The sequence below is a fragment of the Scyliorhinus torazame genome, chromosome 11 (genome assembly GCF_047496885.1).
Source record: "Scyliorhinus torazame isolate Kashiwa2021f chromosome 11, sScyTor2.1, whole genome shotgun sequence".
Taxonomy (NCBI): domain Eukaryota; kingdom Metazoa; phylum Chordata; class Chondrichthyes; order Carcharhiniformes; family Scyliorhinidae; genus Scyliorhinus; species Scyliorhinus torazame.
This window is the reverse complement of record NC_092717.1, coordinates 177,159,818-177,175,602: the sequence shown is the minus strand read 5'-3', so window position 1 is coordinate 177,175,602 and position 15,785 is coordinate 177,159,818.

Here is a 15,785-nt window from a genome sequence, read left to right as displayed (position 1 = left end):
GAACCACCCTCAGAGGCACAGAAGCTCCAGATCCTGTATACGCGGCTGAGCTCCGATATCTTTCCTCTCATCCTAGATGCGCCTACCTACGCTGAGGCCATGGCGCTACTGAAAGAGAACTACACTCAGCAGACCAACAAGCTCTACGCCAGGCACCTCCTGTCCACGCAGCATCAACTCCCCGGTGAGTCTGTGGAAGATTTTTGGCATGCCCTGCACACCCTGGCGAGGGACTGCGATTGCCAGGCCGTTGCAGCCGTTGAACATTCCGAATTCCTAATTAGGGACGCTTTCATTACAGGAATAGGGTCAGCGTACATCTGCCAGCACCTCTGAGAAGAGGCTACCCTCGACCTTGCGGCGACCAAGAAACTCGCAATCTCACTAACGGTCACCTCCCGTAATGTACAAGCGTACGCCCCCCACCGCACGGCGCCCCCCTCCTGGACATCGTGGACCCCATCAGCGAACACCCCATCGTGGACCCCACCAGTGACCGCCCCCAGCCAACCCCAAGCCTGCGCCGTGCGGCAGCCAGCCAACCCCGGGGGACCCAAGTGCTACTTCTGCAGACAGACAAAGCACCCCCGGCAGCGCTGTCCGGCGTGGAGCGCACTCTGCAAGGCCTGCGGGAAGAAAGGACATTTCACTGCTGCGTGCCAGGCCCACTCGATCGCCGCTGTAACCAGGCCCATTGTTCCTGCACCCACCATGTGCGACCTGTGGGCGCCGCCATTTTCGCCCCCGCAACCCATGTGTGGCCCGTGGGCGCCGCCATCTTCCTCATCTCAGACCACGTGCGGCCCGCGGGCACCGCCATCTTCCTCCCATCAGGCCTCGTGCGGCCCCTGGGCGCTGCCATCTTGAACGCCGCCCGTCACGTGGGCCCCATGGGCGCTGCCATCTTTCCCGCCTCAGGACCCCTGCCCATTGGGCACCTAATAGGGTCGCTCATCACCTGCCAACCAGCCAGGGACCTTCCAACACCAGCTACAGCTTGCCTCCATCACGATCGACCAGTCCCGGCCGCACAACCTCGCAACCGCTTCGACGACGGTAAAGGTCGATGGGCACAAGACATCATGCCTTCTTGACTCCGGGAGCACAGAGAGCTTCATCCACCCCGATACGGTAAGGCGCTGCTCCCTCGCGGTACACCCCATTAACCAGAGAATCTCCCTGGCCTCCGGATCCCACTCCGTGGTGATCCAGGGGTACTGCACCGCCACCCGCACCATCCAGGGCGTAGAGTTCAGCAACTTCCGGCTCTACATCCTCCCCAACCTCTGCGCTGCCTTGCTACTCGGCCTGGACTTCCAGTGCAACTTCCAAAGTCTAACCCTGAAATTCGGCGGACCCCTACCACCCCTTACTGTATGCGGCCTCGCGACACTTAAGGTCGACCCGCCTTCTCTGTTTGCAAACCTTACCCCGGATTGCAAACCCGTTGCCACCAGGCGCAGACGGTACAGCACCCAGGACAGGACCTTCATCAGATCCGAGGTCCAGCGGCTGCTGCGGAGCGGCATTATCGAGGCCCGCAACAGCCCCTGGAGAGCCCAAGTGATAGTTGTGAAAACTGGGGAGAAAAACAGGATGGTCATTGACTACAGTCAGACCATCAATCGGTACACGCAGCTCGACGCGTACCCCCTCCCACGCATATCTAATATGGTCAATCAGATTGCACAGTACCGGGTCTTCTCGACAGGGGACCTGAAATCTGCCTACCACCAGCTCCCCATTCACAAGGCGGACCGCCCATACACAGCGTTTGAAGTTGTCGGCTGCCTTTACCACTTCCTTAGAGTTCCCTTCGGTGTCACTAATGGGGTCTCGGTCTTCCAACGGGAGATGGACCGAATGGTTGATCGGCACGGACTGCGGGTCACCTTCCCGTACCTGGATAACGTCACCATGTGCAGCCATGGCCAACAGGACCACGACGCTAACCTTTCCAAATTCCTCCACACCACCAAACTTCTCAACCTAACCTACAATAATAAGAAGTGCGTGTTCAGCACCAACCGCTTAGCCATCCTTGGCTATGTGGTGCAAAATGGAGTTCTAGGGCCCGACCCCTATCGCATGCGCCCCCTCATGGAACTCCCCCTCCCCCACTGCCACAAGGCCCTCAAACGATGCCTCGGGGTCTTCTCATACTACGCCCAGTGGGTCCCTAACGATGCGGACAAGGCCCGCCCACTCATTCACTCCACCGCTTTCCCCCTGACGGCCGAGGCTCGCCAGGCCTTCAACCGTATCAAGGCCGCGATGCACGCGGTCGACGAGGCGCTCCCCTTCCAAGTCGAGAGCGATGCATCAGACGTCGCTCTGGCCGCCACCCTCAACCAGGCAGGCAGGCCCGTGTCATTCTTTTCACGCACCCTCCATGCATCCGAAATTCGGCACTCCTCTGTCGAGAAGGAGGCCCAAGCTATCGTAGAAGCTGTGCGGATTGGAGGCATTACCTGGCTGGCAGGCGATTCACTCTCCTCACTGACCAACGGTCGGTTGCCTTCATGTTCAATAACACACAGCGGGGCAAGATCAAAAATGATAAAATCTTGAGGTGGAGGATCGAGCTCTCCACCTACAATTATGAGATTTTGTATCGCCCCGGCAAGCTCAACGAGCCCCCCGATGCCCTATCACGAGGTACATGTGCCAGCGCACAAGTGGACCGACTCCGGACCCTACACGACACTCTCTGTCACACAGGGGTCACCCGGTTCTTTCACTTCATAAAGGCCCGCAACCTGCCCCACTCCATTGAGGAGGTCAGGGCTATCACCAGAGACTGCCAGGTCTGCACGGAGTGCAAACCACACTTCCACCGGCCAGACCACATGCATCTAGTGAAGGCCTCCCGCCCCTTTGAACGCCTCAGCGTGGATTTCAAAGGACCCCTCCCCTCCACCGACCGAAATACGTGCTTCCTTAACATGGTCGACGAATACTCCAGATTCCCCTTCGCCGTTCCATGCCCCGATATGACATCTGCCACCGTCATCAAAGCACTCAACACCATCTTCGGCCTGTTCGTTTTCCCCGCTTACATCCACAGAGACCGGGGATCCTCCTTTATGAGTGATGAGCTGCGCCAGTACCTGCTCAGCAAGGGCATCGACTCGAGCAGGACGACCAGCTACAACCCCCGGAGAAACGGGCAGGTGGAGCGGGAGAATGGGACGGTCTGGAAGGCCGTCCAGCTGGCCCTGCAGTCCAAAACTCTCCCGCTCTCTCGCACTGGCAGGAGGTCCTCCCCGACGCCCTTCATTCCATCCGATTGCTACTTTGCACGGCGACTAATGCAACCCCCATGAACGTCTCCTTGCCTTCCCCAGGAAGTCCATCTCCGGGGTTTCGCTCCCAACGTGGCTGGCAGCTCCAGGAGCCGTTCTCCTCCGCAAACATGTGCGGCTCCACAAGGCGGACCCGTTGGTCGAGCAGGTACAGCTACTCCATGCAAACCCACAGTACGTGGCGTACCCTAATGGCCGCCAAGACACAGTCTCCCTCAGGGACCTGGCACCAGCTGCCCCCCCCCCCTCCCTCTGCCCCAGCGCCACCCTTTCTCCCCCCAGCACACCTCACCACAGCACCCGTTCCAGGACGATCCGTCCTTCCTTTGGTCCCACCCGGGGATGAAGATGAGGTCTACACGCTCCCAGAGTCACCGGCGACCGAGCCGACCCCCGCATCGCCACCGGGACTGCGCCGCTCACAACGAGGATCAAGGCACCCAATCGGCTGAATTTGTGAACTTTCCTCAAAATGTTAACCTTAAAATGCATGTAAATAGTTTTCCACCACCCCCGATGGACTCTTTTTTAACAGGGGGTGAATGTGGCAATCACCACTGTTGTATATATCACATACGAGATGTAATATGGTAAGGCCCCTATACTACAGGTATGGGGGTAGATCCCTGCCTGCTGGCTCCGCCCAGTAGGCGGGGTATAAATGTGTGTGCTCACCGAGCTGCAGCCATTTCGGCAGCAGCTGCAGGAGGCTACACATCTCTGCTTAATAAAGCCTTGATTACTCTTTACTCTCGTCTCGTCATAATTGATAGTGCATCACTACCCAACACACCCCAAGTGAGGACACCCCGCTATGGGGTCCCTGTGTTTCCCCCCTCTTCAGGCCCCCCAAGTCCCCTTATAGCACCCCCTCCCTTCTAGGAGCCCGACACATCACCCGCCCAACCTCTCGGATCCGTTACTTATCTATCCTGCACACTCCCACCCTTCAAACCCCCCTTCCACTCTCATTCCATGGACATGGCCCCTCTCGCCAATCAGCGACTGTTAAAGGGCTAGCACCGGTGCCACGTGGAACACAATCGATTCCAATGAGAAACGGTGCGGGATTCACCAGTTTCGCGATTGACACTCAGGAGGCTGACAAGCTGCAGCCACATATACACACTCCACTCCCCACACACACTGATCACAGCCAACAAGATTGCAGCGAGGAGAGCGACACCACGTTTCACGGACACCGAGCTGGAGATCCTCCTGGATGCGGTGGAGGAGAGGCGGGCACCCTGGCCGCCATTCGTCGTGCCTGGGCGCAGGTAGCAGAAGTAGGCAGCGCCACCAGCAACACCATCCGGACCGGCCAGCAGTGCGATAATAAAGTGCACAACCTCCTCAGGGCAGCCAGGGTGAGTAGGCAACACTGTGCCCCTGACACTAACCCCCGTCCCACACACCCGTAACCCTATCCCAACACCCGGAGGCAACCAAACCCCCACCCTGCACCACATGTTGACACCTATACTGGCGGCCATGGCTGGATGCCCAGCCCCCTGGGTTGCATGTGTCGGACTGTCTAACACTGTTGTTTTCTGTGCCCCTCCGTCCCCAGGTGAAACCTGCCCATAACCGCTGGTGATCACCACCTCTGGATCATACACTTGTATGCACATTTCCCAGGGAGGTGCATGACAGCTACATCCTGGGACACTTCGAGACCCCAGCATCTTCAACCACCCCAGGATGACAGGTTGGCTCTTCGGGGATAAGGGGTACCAGTTGAGGTCTTGGCTGTTGATGCCAGTGTGGAAGCTGGAGACCGCGGCGGAGACCCGATATAATGAAGCCCACGCTACCATGCAGATCGTCATTGAGCAGTGCATTGGACTGCTCAAAATGTGGTCCTAATGCCTGTACCGCTCTAGTGGTGCACTGCAGTACACACCCAGAGGGTCTGCAGCTTTGTTTTGGCCTGCTTTGCTGTCCACAACCTGGCACAGCAGTGGGGTGACATGTTGGAGGAGGAGAGGGGACATACGGCCTCGCCTGAGGAGGCGGCGGGACCAGGAGAGGATAGAGGATGAGCCTGGAGAGGACCCGTAGGTGGAGCTAGAGGATGGAGGACAGGCGGTGGCAAAGTCCCGGTGTGCCTGGAGGACCAGGGAGGCCCTCATCCTCACTTGATTCTCATAGGACGATGCTGTGCCCATCAGCTCACCCCTCCCACCCAATCACCCCACCCCCGCATCCCTCTCCGCCCCACCCAATTCCCCTCCCCATTCCCTCCAACCCAATCCTTCCATTCCCCCCAATCCCTCCTCCCCCCCATTCCCCTCCTTCTCACCCATTTCCCTCATTTCTTCCCCCCAATTCCCAACCTTCCCACAACCTCCTTTCCTATACTACCGTTTTCCACCCTCCAATGGTCTGTGTAACATCATCCCAGGGTGATGGGCCTGTGTCGGCACCGTCAGCGGGTCAAAATACAAGGCAAGAGAGTGATAATAACTCACTGCGAGTTTCGCTCTGGTGCTCGTCAGTTTATGCCAAAGTCCGACTCCTGTCTTTTCGCTGAAAGAGCGCGCACACCCATACTATAAACGGGGTCCGCATGGGGGTGTTTGATCTTGGATTACTGACCCAGGGGCATTAGATTGGCTTGTTTATTGTCATGTGTACCTAAGTACAGTGAAAAGTATATTTTTGCGTGCAGCTCAAACAGATCATTTAGTACATGAAAAGAAAATACGTAATAGGGCAACACAAGGTACACAATGTAAATACATAGACACCGGCATCAGATGAAGCATACAGGAGTGTAATATTAATTAGATCAGTCCCTCGTCGTGTGCCAGGCTCAGCCTGATACAATTTAAGGTGGTCCACAGGGCGCACATGACTGTGGCCTGGGTGAGCAGGTTCTTCGAGGGGGTGGAGGATAGGTGTGGGCGCTTTGCAGGGGGACCTGCAAACCATGTCCATATGTTTTGGGCATGTCTGAGGCTGAGGGGTTTCTGACAGGGGTTTGCTGACGTCTTGTCAGAAGTATTAAAGGTGAGGGTGTTTCCGAGTCCAGAGGTGGCGATCTTTGGCGTGTCGGAAGACCTGGGAGGCCAGGTGGTGAGAGAGGCCGATGTTCTGGCCTTTGCCTCCCTGGAGGCCGGGAGACGGATCCTATTAGGATGGAGGGGCTCAGAACCCCCAAAGTCGGGGTATGGGTTAGCGACATGGCAGGGTTTCTCAGACTCGAGAAAATCAAGTCCACCTTGAGGGGATCATTGCAGGGGTTTGCTCAGAGGAGGCAGCCTTTCATTAACTTCTTCGAGAAATATTAAGCTGTCAGCGGTGGGGGGGGGGACTAAAATATTTTCTCAAAAAAAATTAATCAGCTCAGTACATAAGAGGGTGGTTTAGGAGTCTGATAACAGCGAGCTATTTTTGAATTTGTTTGTGCGTGTTCTCAGACTTTTGTATCTCTTGTCTGATGGAAGAAGTTGGAAGAGCGAGTAAGCCGGGTGGGAGGGGTCTTTGATTATGCTGCCCGCATTCCCCAGGCAGGGAGGTGTAGATGGAGTCAATGGATGGGAGGTGGATTTGTGTGATGGACTGGGCAGTGTTCACGACTCTCTGAAGTTTCTTGTGGTCTTGGGCCGAGCAGTTGCCATACCAGGCTGTGATGTAGCCAGATAGGATGCTTCCTATGGTGCATCTGTAAAAGTTGCTAAGAGTCAGTATGGACATGCTGAATTTCCATAGTGTCCTGAGGAGGGTGGGGTGGGGGGTGGGGGTTGAGGAGCAGAGGACAACACAACAGAGGGTAGGGGGGCAGGCAGGCCCGCTGTGAACGTGACAGAGGCTTCACATTTATCAGGTATAACATGTTTTAATTGTGAACATTTGATATTTCCATTCCCCCTAGCTGCAGAGTGTGCGCCCTCTGCCCAATCAGTGATCCTCTTTCTTCTTGATCTTCGTGGTTTACTGCTACGTCGAGGTGTGGCCCCAGGATGCACATCAGAGATGATGGCAGCCTGCTGCTTTCACCCTGTGGCCTCTGTTGCCCATGGCGGTTGTCCTCTTGTGGGCCTGGAGCGTAGGGCCCCAGCTGATTTACTGGTGTCCCTGCCCTTGAAATACGTCGGTGTCTGAAGGGGGGGGGGGGCATCGAACCTTGGTGGCAGGCCCCGAGTAGGCCTCTAGTGCTTCCAGATCCCTGACGTGCCCGTAAGGCCCTGGGGCTTTCCATGGGACAACGGGGCAGCTGGAGTGAGCTCCAGAGGCCTCTGAGTCATCTGACTGTGCAAGTCCTGGCAGCTTCCCATTGTCTCCATCATAGTGTTGACACCCTCAGCAATGTTGCTCAGTGACTGGGCCACGGGAAATGTCCATCTGTGTCTGGGACATGTCCCTCAGCAACTGGGACATGATGTCAAGGCCATAGTTGGCACAAACTGAGTTATGTCTTGGGCATGACCACTCAAGCCGCGGACATCACGCTCCAGGCTTCCACTGTGGTCACCATCCTAGCAGTGTTGGCCTCAGTGCCACATATTGTCAGCATTATCACCTGTGCCTGTAGCCTTTGGTGGTTACACTGCTGCCTCACAGCTCAATTCCAACTTCGGGTGATTACGTTTGCACTTTCTCCCCATGTCTGCGTGGGTTTCTTCCGGGTGCTCCTGTTTCCTTCCACAGTCCAAAGATGTGCAGGTAAGGTGGATTGGCCATGATAAATTGCCCCTTAGTGTCCAAAACAAAAAGGTTAGATGGTGTTACTGGGTTACGGGGATAGGGTGGAGGTGTGGGCTTAAGTCGGGAGCTCTTTCCAAGACCTATGCAGACTCAATGGGCCGATGACCTTCTTCTGCACTGTAAATTTTATGCGGGTGCTCCGGTTTCCGCCCACAGTCCAAAGATGTGCAGGTTAGGTGGATTGGTCATGATAAATTGCCCTTAGTGTCCAAAAAGGGGTGGGGTTACTGGGTTACTGGGAGAGGGTTTAGGTGTGGGCTTAGGTAGGGTGCTCTTTCCAAGGGCCAGTGCAGACTCGATGGGCCGAATGGCCTCCTTCTGCACTGTAAATTCTATGATTCTATGTGCAGATTAGGTGGATAGGCTATGCTAAATTGACTCTTAGTGGCCAAAAATGATGTGTGTAGGTTAGGTTAAGGGGCTTTTGGGATAGGGCAGGGAACTGACCTTCAGTGGAGTACTCTTGAAGTGAGCTTGGGTGGAGTACTCTTTGAGGATCAGTGCAGACTCGATTGGCTGAATGGTCTCCTTCTGCATTGTAGGGATTCCATGATTCTAGGAGAAGGGTGAAAACCTGATTGGAGACAGCAGCAGCAGAGAGTGCGAGAGAGAGAGAGCGCAGTCAGGAGGAGCAGAGGATGAGAGAGAGGGAGGGAGGGAGAGGTCCGGAGAAGGGTGAAAACCTGATTGGAGGCAGTATGAGCAGCAGACCGGCAGCAAACTCACGTTTGAAAAAATGAGAAAAGAAAAACATTAAATTGTGACAACACAAGATGATCGAGTTGATTGACTGGTGAGTTTTGCAATTTTGTTTCCTTTTCTCCAAAGTTAGGAAGTTCGAGAAGGAACTTGGAAATGTTAAAAATATTTTTTTTCAGATAAAAGGTTAAGTAAAATATTTCAATTCATTTATGTTAGCAGAAAGAAAGTGAGAGGGTGGTGAGTCTTTTTAAAAAATGTAGTATGTTTTATACAATAGAAAGAGAAAGACAGCACTGTCCTCTCAAGTGCACATCATGAGCCATGTGGGAACTCCAGGATGCTTCTCATGTCCTGGACAACCATATGTGCAGTAAGTGTCATTAACTAACGCAGCTTGAGCTCTGGGTTTCAGAGTTTGAGAAGCATCTGACGTCACTGTAGTGCATCCATGAGATTAAAAGCTTTGTGAACAGTACATTTATAGATGTGGCAACAATACATCGGAAGAGTATGCAAGGAGAGAGCGAACAGGTGACCAACTGGCAGTGATATATCACAGCTATAGTGATAGGAGGTTTGCTCTGAGACTAGTATTCCAGAGATCCAGGGACCCAGGTTTAAATCCCATCACGGCAGCTGGTGAAATTTAAATTGAATTTTTAAAATATCTGGAATTAAAAGTCTAACATTGACTATGAAATCATTGTAAGAAGTCTTACAACACCGGGTTAAAGTCCAACAGGTTTGTTTCGAATCACTAGCTTTCGGAGCACAGCTCCTTCCTCAGGTGAATGAAGAGGTGGGTTCAGACAAAGCCAATGATGCAAGACGATACTTTGAATGCGAGTCTTTGCAGGTAATTAAGTCTTTACATCTCCACTGAACCTTTCCTCCCTCACCTTGAACTTGTGCCCCATTGTAATTGTCATTTCCGCCCTGGGAAAAAGCCTCCAACTGTTCACTCTATCTATACCCCTAATAATTTTATAAACTTCTATCATGTCGCTCCTCAGCGTCCGTCTCTCTGGGGAGAAGAATCCTGTTTATTCAATCTCTCCTCATATCTAATACCCTCCATACCAGGCAACATCCTGGTAAACCTTTTCTGTACTCTCTCCAAAGCCTCCACGTCCTTCGGTAGTGCGGTGACCAGAATTGGACACAGTATTCCAAATGTGGCCTAACCAATGTTCTATATAACTGCAACATAATTTTCGATCTTTTATACTCGATACCCCGTCCTATGAAGGCAAGCATGCCATATGATTTCTTTACCACCATTTCCACCTGTGCTGCCACTTTTAAGGATCTGTGGACCAGCATGCTCAGATCTCTTTGTATCTCTATACTCCTGATGGTTCTGCCATTTATTTTATTGCTCCTACCTGAATTGGATCTACCAAAATGCATCACCTTGCATTTTTCCGGGTTAAATTCTGTCTGCCATTTCTCTGTCCAATTTTGAAGCCTATCTATAACCTGTTGTATTCTCTGACCCAGCCAGCAACATCCACATTCCATTAAAGAATTTTTTTTTAAAGGTGCAGCCGCAGGCATGAATCCAGGACTCCTCCCTGGTTCCAAGTTCAAGATGGCAAAAGAACATAGATTGGTTGGGGGAATGGCCAGACAAATGACAAATTAAATTACTTAAAAATTTTATTTCTTAAAGTTAGAGTGCCCAATTCATTTTTTCCAATTAAAGGGCAATTTAGCGTGTTCAATCCACCTACCTTGCACATCTTTGGGTTATGGGGGTGAAAACCGTACAAACACCAGATGGGAGAATGTGCAAACTCCAGATGGACAGTGACCCAGAGCCGGGATCGAACCTGGGACCTCGGCGCCATAAGGCAGCAGGGCTAACCCACTGCGCCACCGTGCTGCCCGACAAATTAAATTTGATGCTGAGAACTGTGAAATTATTCTTTTTGGTATAGACTTGGGTGTCTATGTGCATAAATCATTCAAGGTGGAAGGACAAGTTGGGAGCTCAGTTAATACAGAATACAACATCCTGGGCTGTAGCAATAGGGGTAGAGTGTACAAAATCAGGGATGTTATGTTAAATAAACCTGGAGAAAACACTGGTTCACATCACGTTCTGGGCAACGCACTTTCAGATGTGAACGCATTAGAAAGACTGCAGAAGTGATTTACGAGAATGGGTCCTTTCAGTTATGTAGAAAGATTGTAGAACTTGGGATTATTCACTTTGAAGAGAACACTGAGAGATTTGACGTATTCAAAATCATGAGTGTTCTGGACAGAGTAGATAGGGAGAATCTTTTCCCATTGCTGGAATAATAGGGAACCAGAGGACACAGATTTAAGGTAATTTAAACAATGGTGACAGAAGGAAAATCTTTTTATCCAGTGAATGGTTAGGATCTGGAATACACTGGCTGAAAGTGCGGTGAAGACAGATTAAATAAATGCAATCTGAAGGAAATTGGATTATCTGGAAAGGAAGAATGTGCAGGGCTGAGGGGAGAAGGTGGATGAGTGCTAAATTGCTCCTCGAGAGAGCCAGCACACACATGAGAGGCTAAATGGCCTTATTCTGTACTGAAACCATTCTGTGATTCTATAGAGATGTTTTTACTCCCATTAGGAGATTTTAACAGACCCATTGTGTCAGCATGCTCCTGCCCCACCAAACTTATCTCCTCTTATCTTGACTCCATCCTCACTCCTCTGGTCCATTCCCACCCCACCTACATCCGGGATTCCTCTGATGCCCTGCGTCATATTGACATGTTTCCGTTTGCGGGCCCTAACCGCCTTCTATTCACCATGGATGTGCAATCTCTCTAGACCTCCATCCCACACCAGGGTGGTCTGAGAGCTCTTTGCTTCCCTCGAAAAGAGGCCTGAACAATTCCCATCCACCCCCACTCTCCTCCGCCTGCTGAACTCATTCTATCTCTCAACAACTTCTCCTTTAACTCATCCCGTTTTCTCCAAATCAAAAGTGTAGAAATGGGTCCCAGCTATGCTTGCCTTTCTATGGGGTATGTGGAACATTCCTTGTTCCAGGCCAACCCGGGTCCCCTCCCACAACTTCTTTACTGGTACATCGATGACTATTTTGATGCCACTTCATTCTCCCGTCCAGACCTGGAAAAATTCATCAACATCGCTCCCTGTTTCCACCCCTCTATCACTTTCACCTGGTCCATCTCAGGCACTTCCCTTCCCTTCCTTGACCTTTCTTTCTCCATTTCCAGCAATAGACTATCGATTAATATCCATTACAAGCCCACCGACTCCCACAGCTACCTGGACTACAGCTCTTCGCACCCTACACCCTGTAAGGACTTCATCTCTTTCTCACAGCTCCTTCGCCCCTGTGCATTTGTTCCGATGATGCGACTTTCCAAAATGGTGCTTCGAAAATGTGTTCCTTCTTCCTCAACCATGATTTACCACCTCCAGTTGATGACAGGGCCCTCAACAGTGTGTAGTCCATCTCACGCGCCACTATCCTCGCCCCCTCCCATCCCCTCCCTCCCAGAACAAGGATAGCGTTCCCCTTGTTCTCACATTTCACCCCACCAGCCTCCGTATGCAAAGCATAATCCTCCGCCATTTTCACCAACTCCAGCGTGATGCCACCGCCAAACACATCGTCCCTTCACTCCCTCTGTCAGCATTCCGCAGAGACCGTTCCCTCCGAGACAATCTAGTCCATTCCTCCACCATACCCAGTACCTCTACATCACCCATTGCACCTTCCCATGCATTCACAGAAGGTGTAACACCTGTCCCTTTACCTCTTCCATGCTTAACATCCCAGGCCCAAAACACTCATTCAGGTTAAGCAGCGTTTCACTTGCATCTCTTCCAATTTGGTCTACTGCATTTGCTGCTCCCAATGTGGTCTCCTCTCTATCGGAGAGACCAAACACTGACTGGGTGATCGCTTTGCTGAGCACCTTCGGTCTGTGCGCATTCAGGACCCTGACCTTTCCGTTGCTTGCCATTTTAACACAAGTCTTTGCTCCCATGCCCACATATCTGTTCTTGGCCTGCTGCAATGTTCCAGTGAAGCTCAAACTGGAGGAATAACATCTCGGGCTGGATTCTCCCTAAATGGGGCTATGTCCCCCACGCCGGCGTAAAAACGCTGGCATTGCACTCCCGAGTTTCCTGAAAAAAATACAAACCGATTCACTTACCTTCAGGTGGCTAGCAGGGTCCCGGAGTCCTTCACGCAGCTTTGGCTGTGGATACAGGCCCCCAAGCGCCATGGCGGACTCGGATCGCTGGGGCATCTGGAAGATGTAGGTCCCCCCGATCAGCCTCATGCCTGAGGATCCCTCTAGCCCGATCTCCCCCCCCGGTGTCCGATTCCTCCCGCCCCCCCCATCAGGGCGGCTGTGGTCTGAGTCCCGACTGGCCATAGTGAGAGTCCCGACCGGCCATAGCATGTTAGTTCCACGACCGTCGGGAACTCAGCCGGTCAGGTGAGGAGGATCGCTGGGCGGACTTCTGGCAATGGCCCCCCCGCCGCGCAGAGTACCCCGCTGGTTTAGCACACTAGGGGCTGGTTTAGCACACTGGGCTAAATCGCTGGCTTTGAAAGCAGACCAAGGCAGGCCAGCAGCACGGTTCAATTCCCGTACCAGCCTCCCCGAACAGGCGCCAGAAAGTGGCGACTAGGGGCTTTTCACAGTAACTTCATTGAAGCCTACTTGTGACAATAAGCGATTTTCATTTCATTTCATTTCATTTTCGGGACCCGAGAATCGGCAGACCGACGCTGGGCCCGCTTTCGCCGCCAAATTAGATTCTCCGCCCCCGCTCCAGACACGATTTTAACGCAGGGCTGCGGTGAATCCAGCCCCTCCTCTTCCAGTTAGGCATGCTACAGCCTTCCAGTCTCAACATCAACTTCAACAACTCCAGATGATTAGCGCAACCCCACCTCGACCCCTTTGTTTTCATCCCATTTCATTTTAAATATCTTTTACCATTTATTTATTTCTTGCCTTTCTTTCTATATATTTCCACCCCCCCCCCCTCCCCCATATCTTATTCCCCTACCTTTTCTCCCCTTTGCTTCCTCCTTCACCTTCCCCCACATCTACAACTGTCAGTTTACCCACTGATGTTAGTTTCTCTGCTGTTTGGCCTTTCATACCTTTTGTTCTCACTGGGGACTGCCATTAGCACTCTGTTCCCTAGGTTTCTGTGGCTATGACTCATCTTTCATTCTCTCACCACACAGTTTAAATATTTCCCACTTTCTATGTCTTATACGTTTGACAAAGGGTCATTCAGACTCGAAACATTAGCTCTTTTCTCTCCCTACAGATACTGCCAGACCTGCTGAAATTGTCCAGCATTTTGTCTTTGGAAACATTTCTAAGTTCATTTGTGGCGGGTTTCTCAGGGGGTTCCCCCACCGCTATTCAATGACACTTAGTTACCTTTTTCGGCCTTGGGGAGTTTCTCACCGATTTAGCCCACACGTTTTCAGCACTGGGGAGCTGAGCTCAGAGATTGGGTCACCATCTTGAAAGGGTGCCCTAATCTCCAAGTGAGCCAGTAGGTCCCACACACTCTCAACCCATGGGCAATGCCATCCCCCACACACATGGGCACTCCCACACACACACACACCCTCCAAGTGAGGACACCCCACTGTGGGGTCCCTGGGGGTCTCCCTCTTCAATCCCCCCATGCCCCCTGACAGGCCCTAACTTTCAGGACCCTGACCCTCTCAACCTCCCAGAGGCCACTACTTACCTGCCATGCACACCCCCTATCTTCATACTCCGCTCCACTCTCCTTTCATGGGTTAGCCCCTTCGGCCCCGGAGCCTCGGCAGTGCTACCCTGGAACCTGGGCACCCTTGCGCTGCCATCCTGGCACCTAGGCAGTGCTCCTGCCAGCTTGTCAGTGCCACCTGGTCACCTTGGCAGTGCCAGAGTGGTAGTGCCAAGGTGCCTGAGATCCAGTGGAATGGCCAGGGAGCCACCCTGCACTGACCCTGACCACCCAGGTGTCTCCGATGGCCTGGGAGACCTCCCCCCCCCCCCCCCCCCCGTGTCATTCCACCACCAGTGCTAAACGGCGCCCGGCTGCTGGGGAGGCCGATAGATCAGGAGGCCGGTAGATCCCGGGTAAGTTCACCGACATCCGTTCAAAATGAACTTTGGCGCACCATTTGGTCATGGCCCTTTTGGCTGTGCTTTTGACTCAAACACCTCGCGAGGTATGAAGGCTGCCGAGCAATCCGCGGGAGGCCTCTCCCAGCATGTACCCAGCCGCACCATGCTCCAGCCAGAGCGCAACGCAGCTGGTGGATCACGCCTAAAAGGGTTTGGAACCAACTAGGGATAAATCTATTTTAGATCTAGTATTATATATATACATAGCGAGAGAGAGAGAGAGAGAGTTAGTAATATCATAGAGTAAAAGATCGTCTGGGATAAAGTGACCATATTAAAATTTAATTCCATATTAGGTTTTAAATCAGCATGCTCTAGCCCCAAATACGAATGTTAAAGTGGAACAAAGTTGAACATGTATGAGGAGTTGATTGAAAGATATAGAATGGGTGAATAGACGAAAAGATATAAACAATAAATAAAATGTCAGAAATATTTAATGAAACCATCAAAATGTTCAACAAAAATAGATTTAATTAAAAACAAAAACTGTGCAAGGACGATCCATCCATGACATATATGAGGGAAATTAGGAATAGTATTGAACTATATAAATTGTGATTGTTTGAAATTTAACATTCTTGCATTGTCCTGATGAGTGCAAGACGAAAAGCTTTGGCAAAACTTCACTTTTCAGCAATATTCAAACTCTGTATTACCAAGTGACTATTTTAATTATTCGAAGTGTGTATTCCTTCATCTTGAAATTAATCTTAAGTTAAAAACACTAATAGAAGTTCAGTCCTTGGACGAATACAATTTCTGAATACAGAGAACTTGGTAAGAATTATTACTGACCTTCAACACTAAACTATATCTGTGAATCATTACTGACCTTCAACCCTAAACTATATCTGTGAATCATAACTGACCTTCAACACTAAACTAT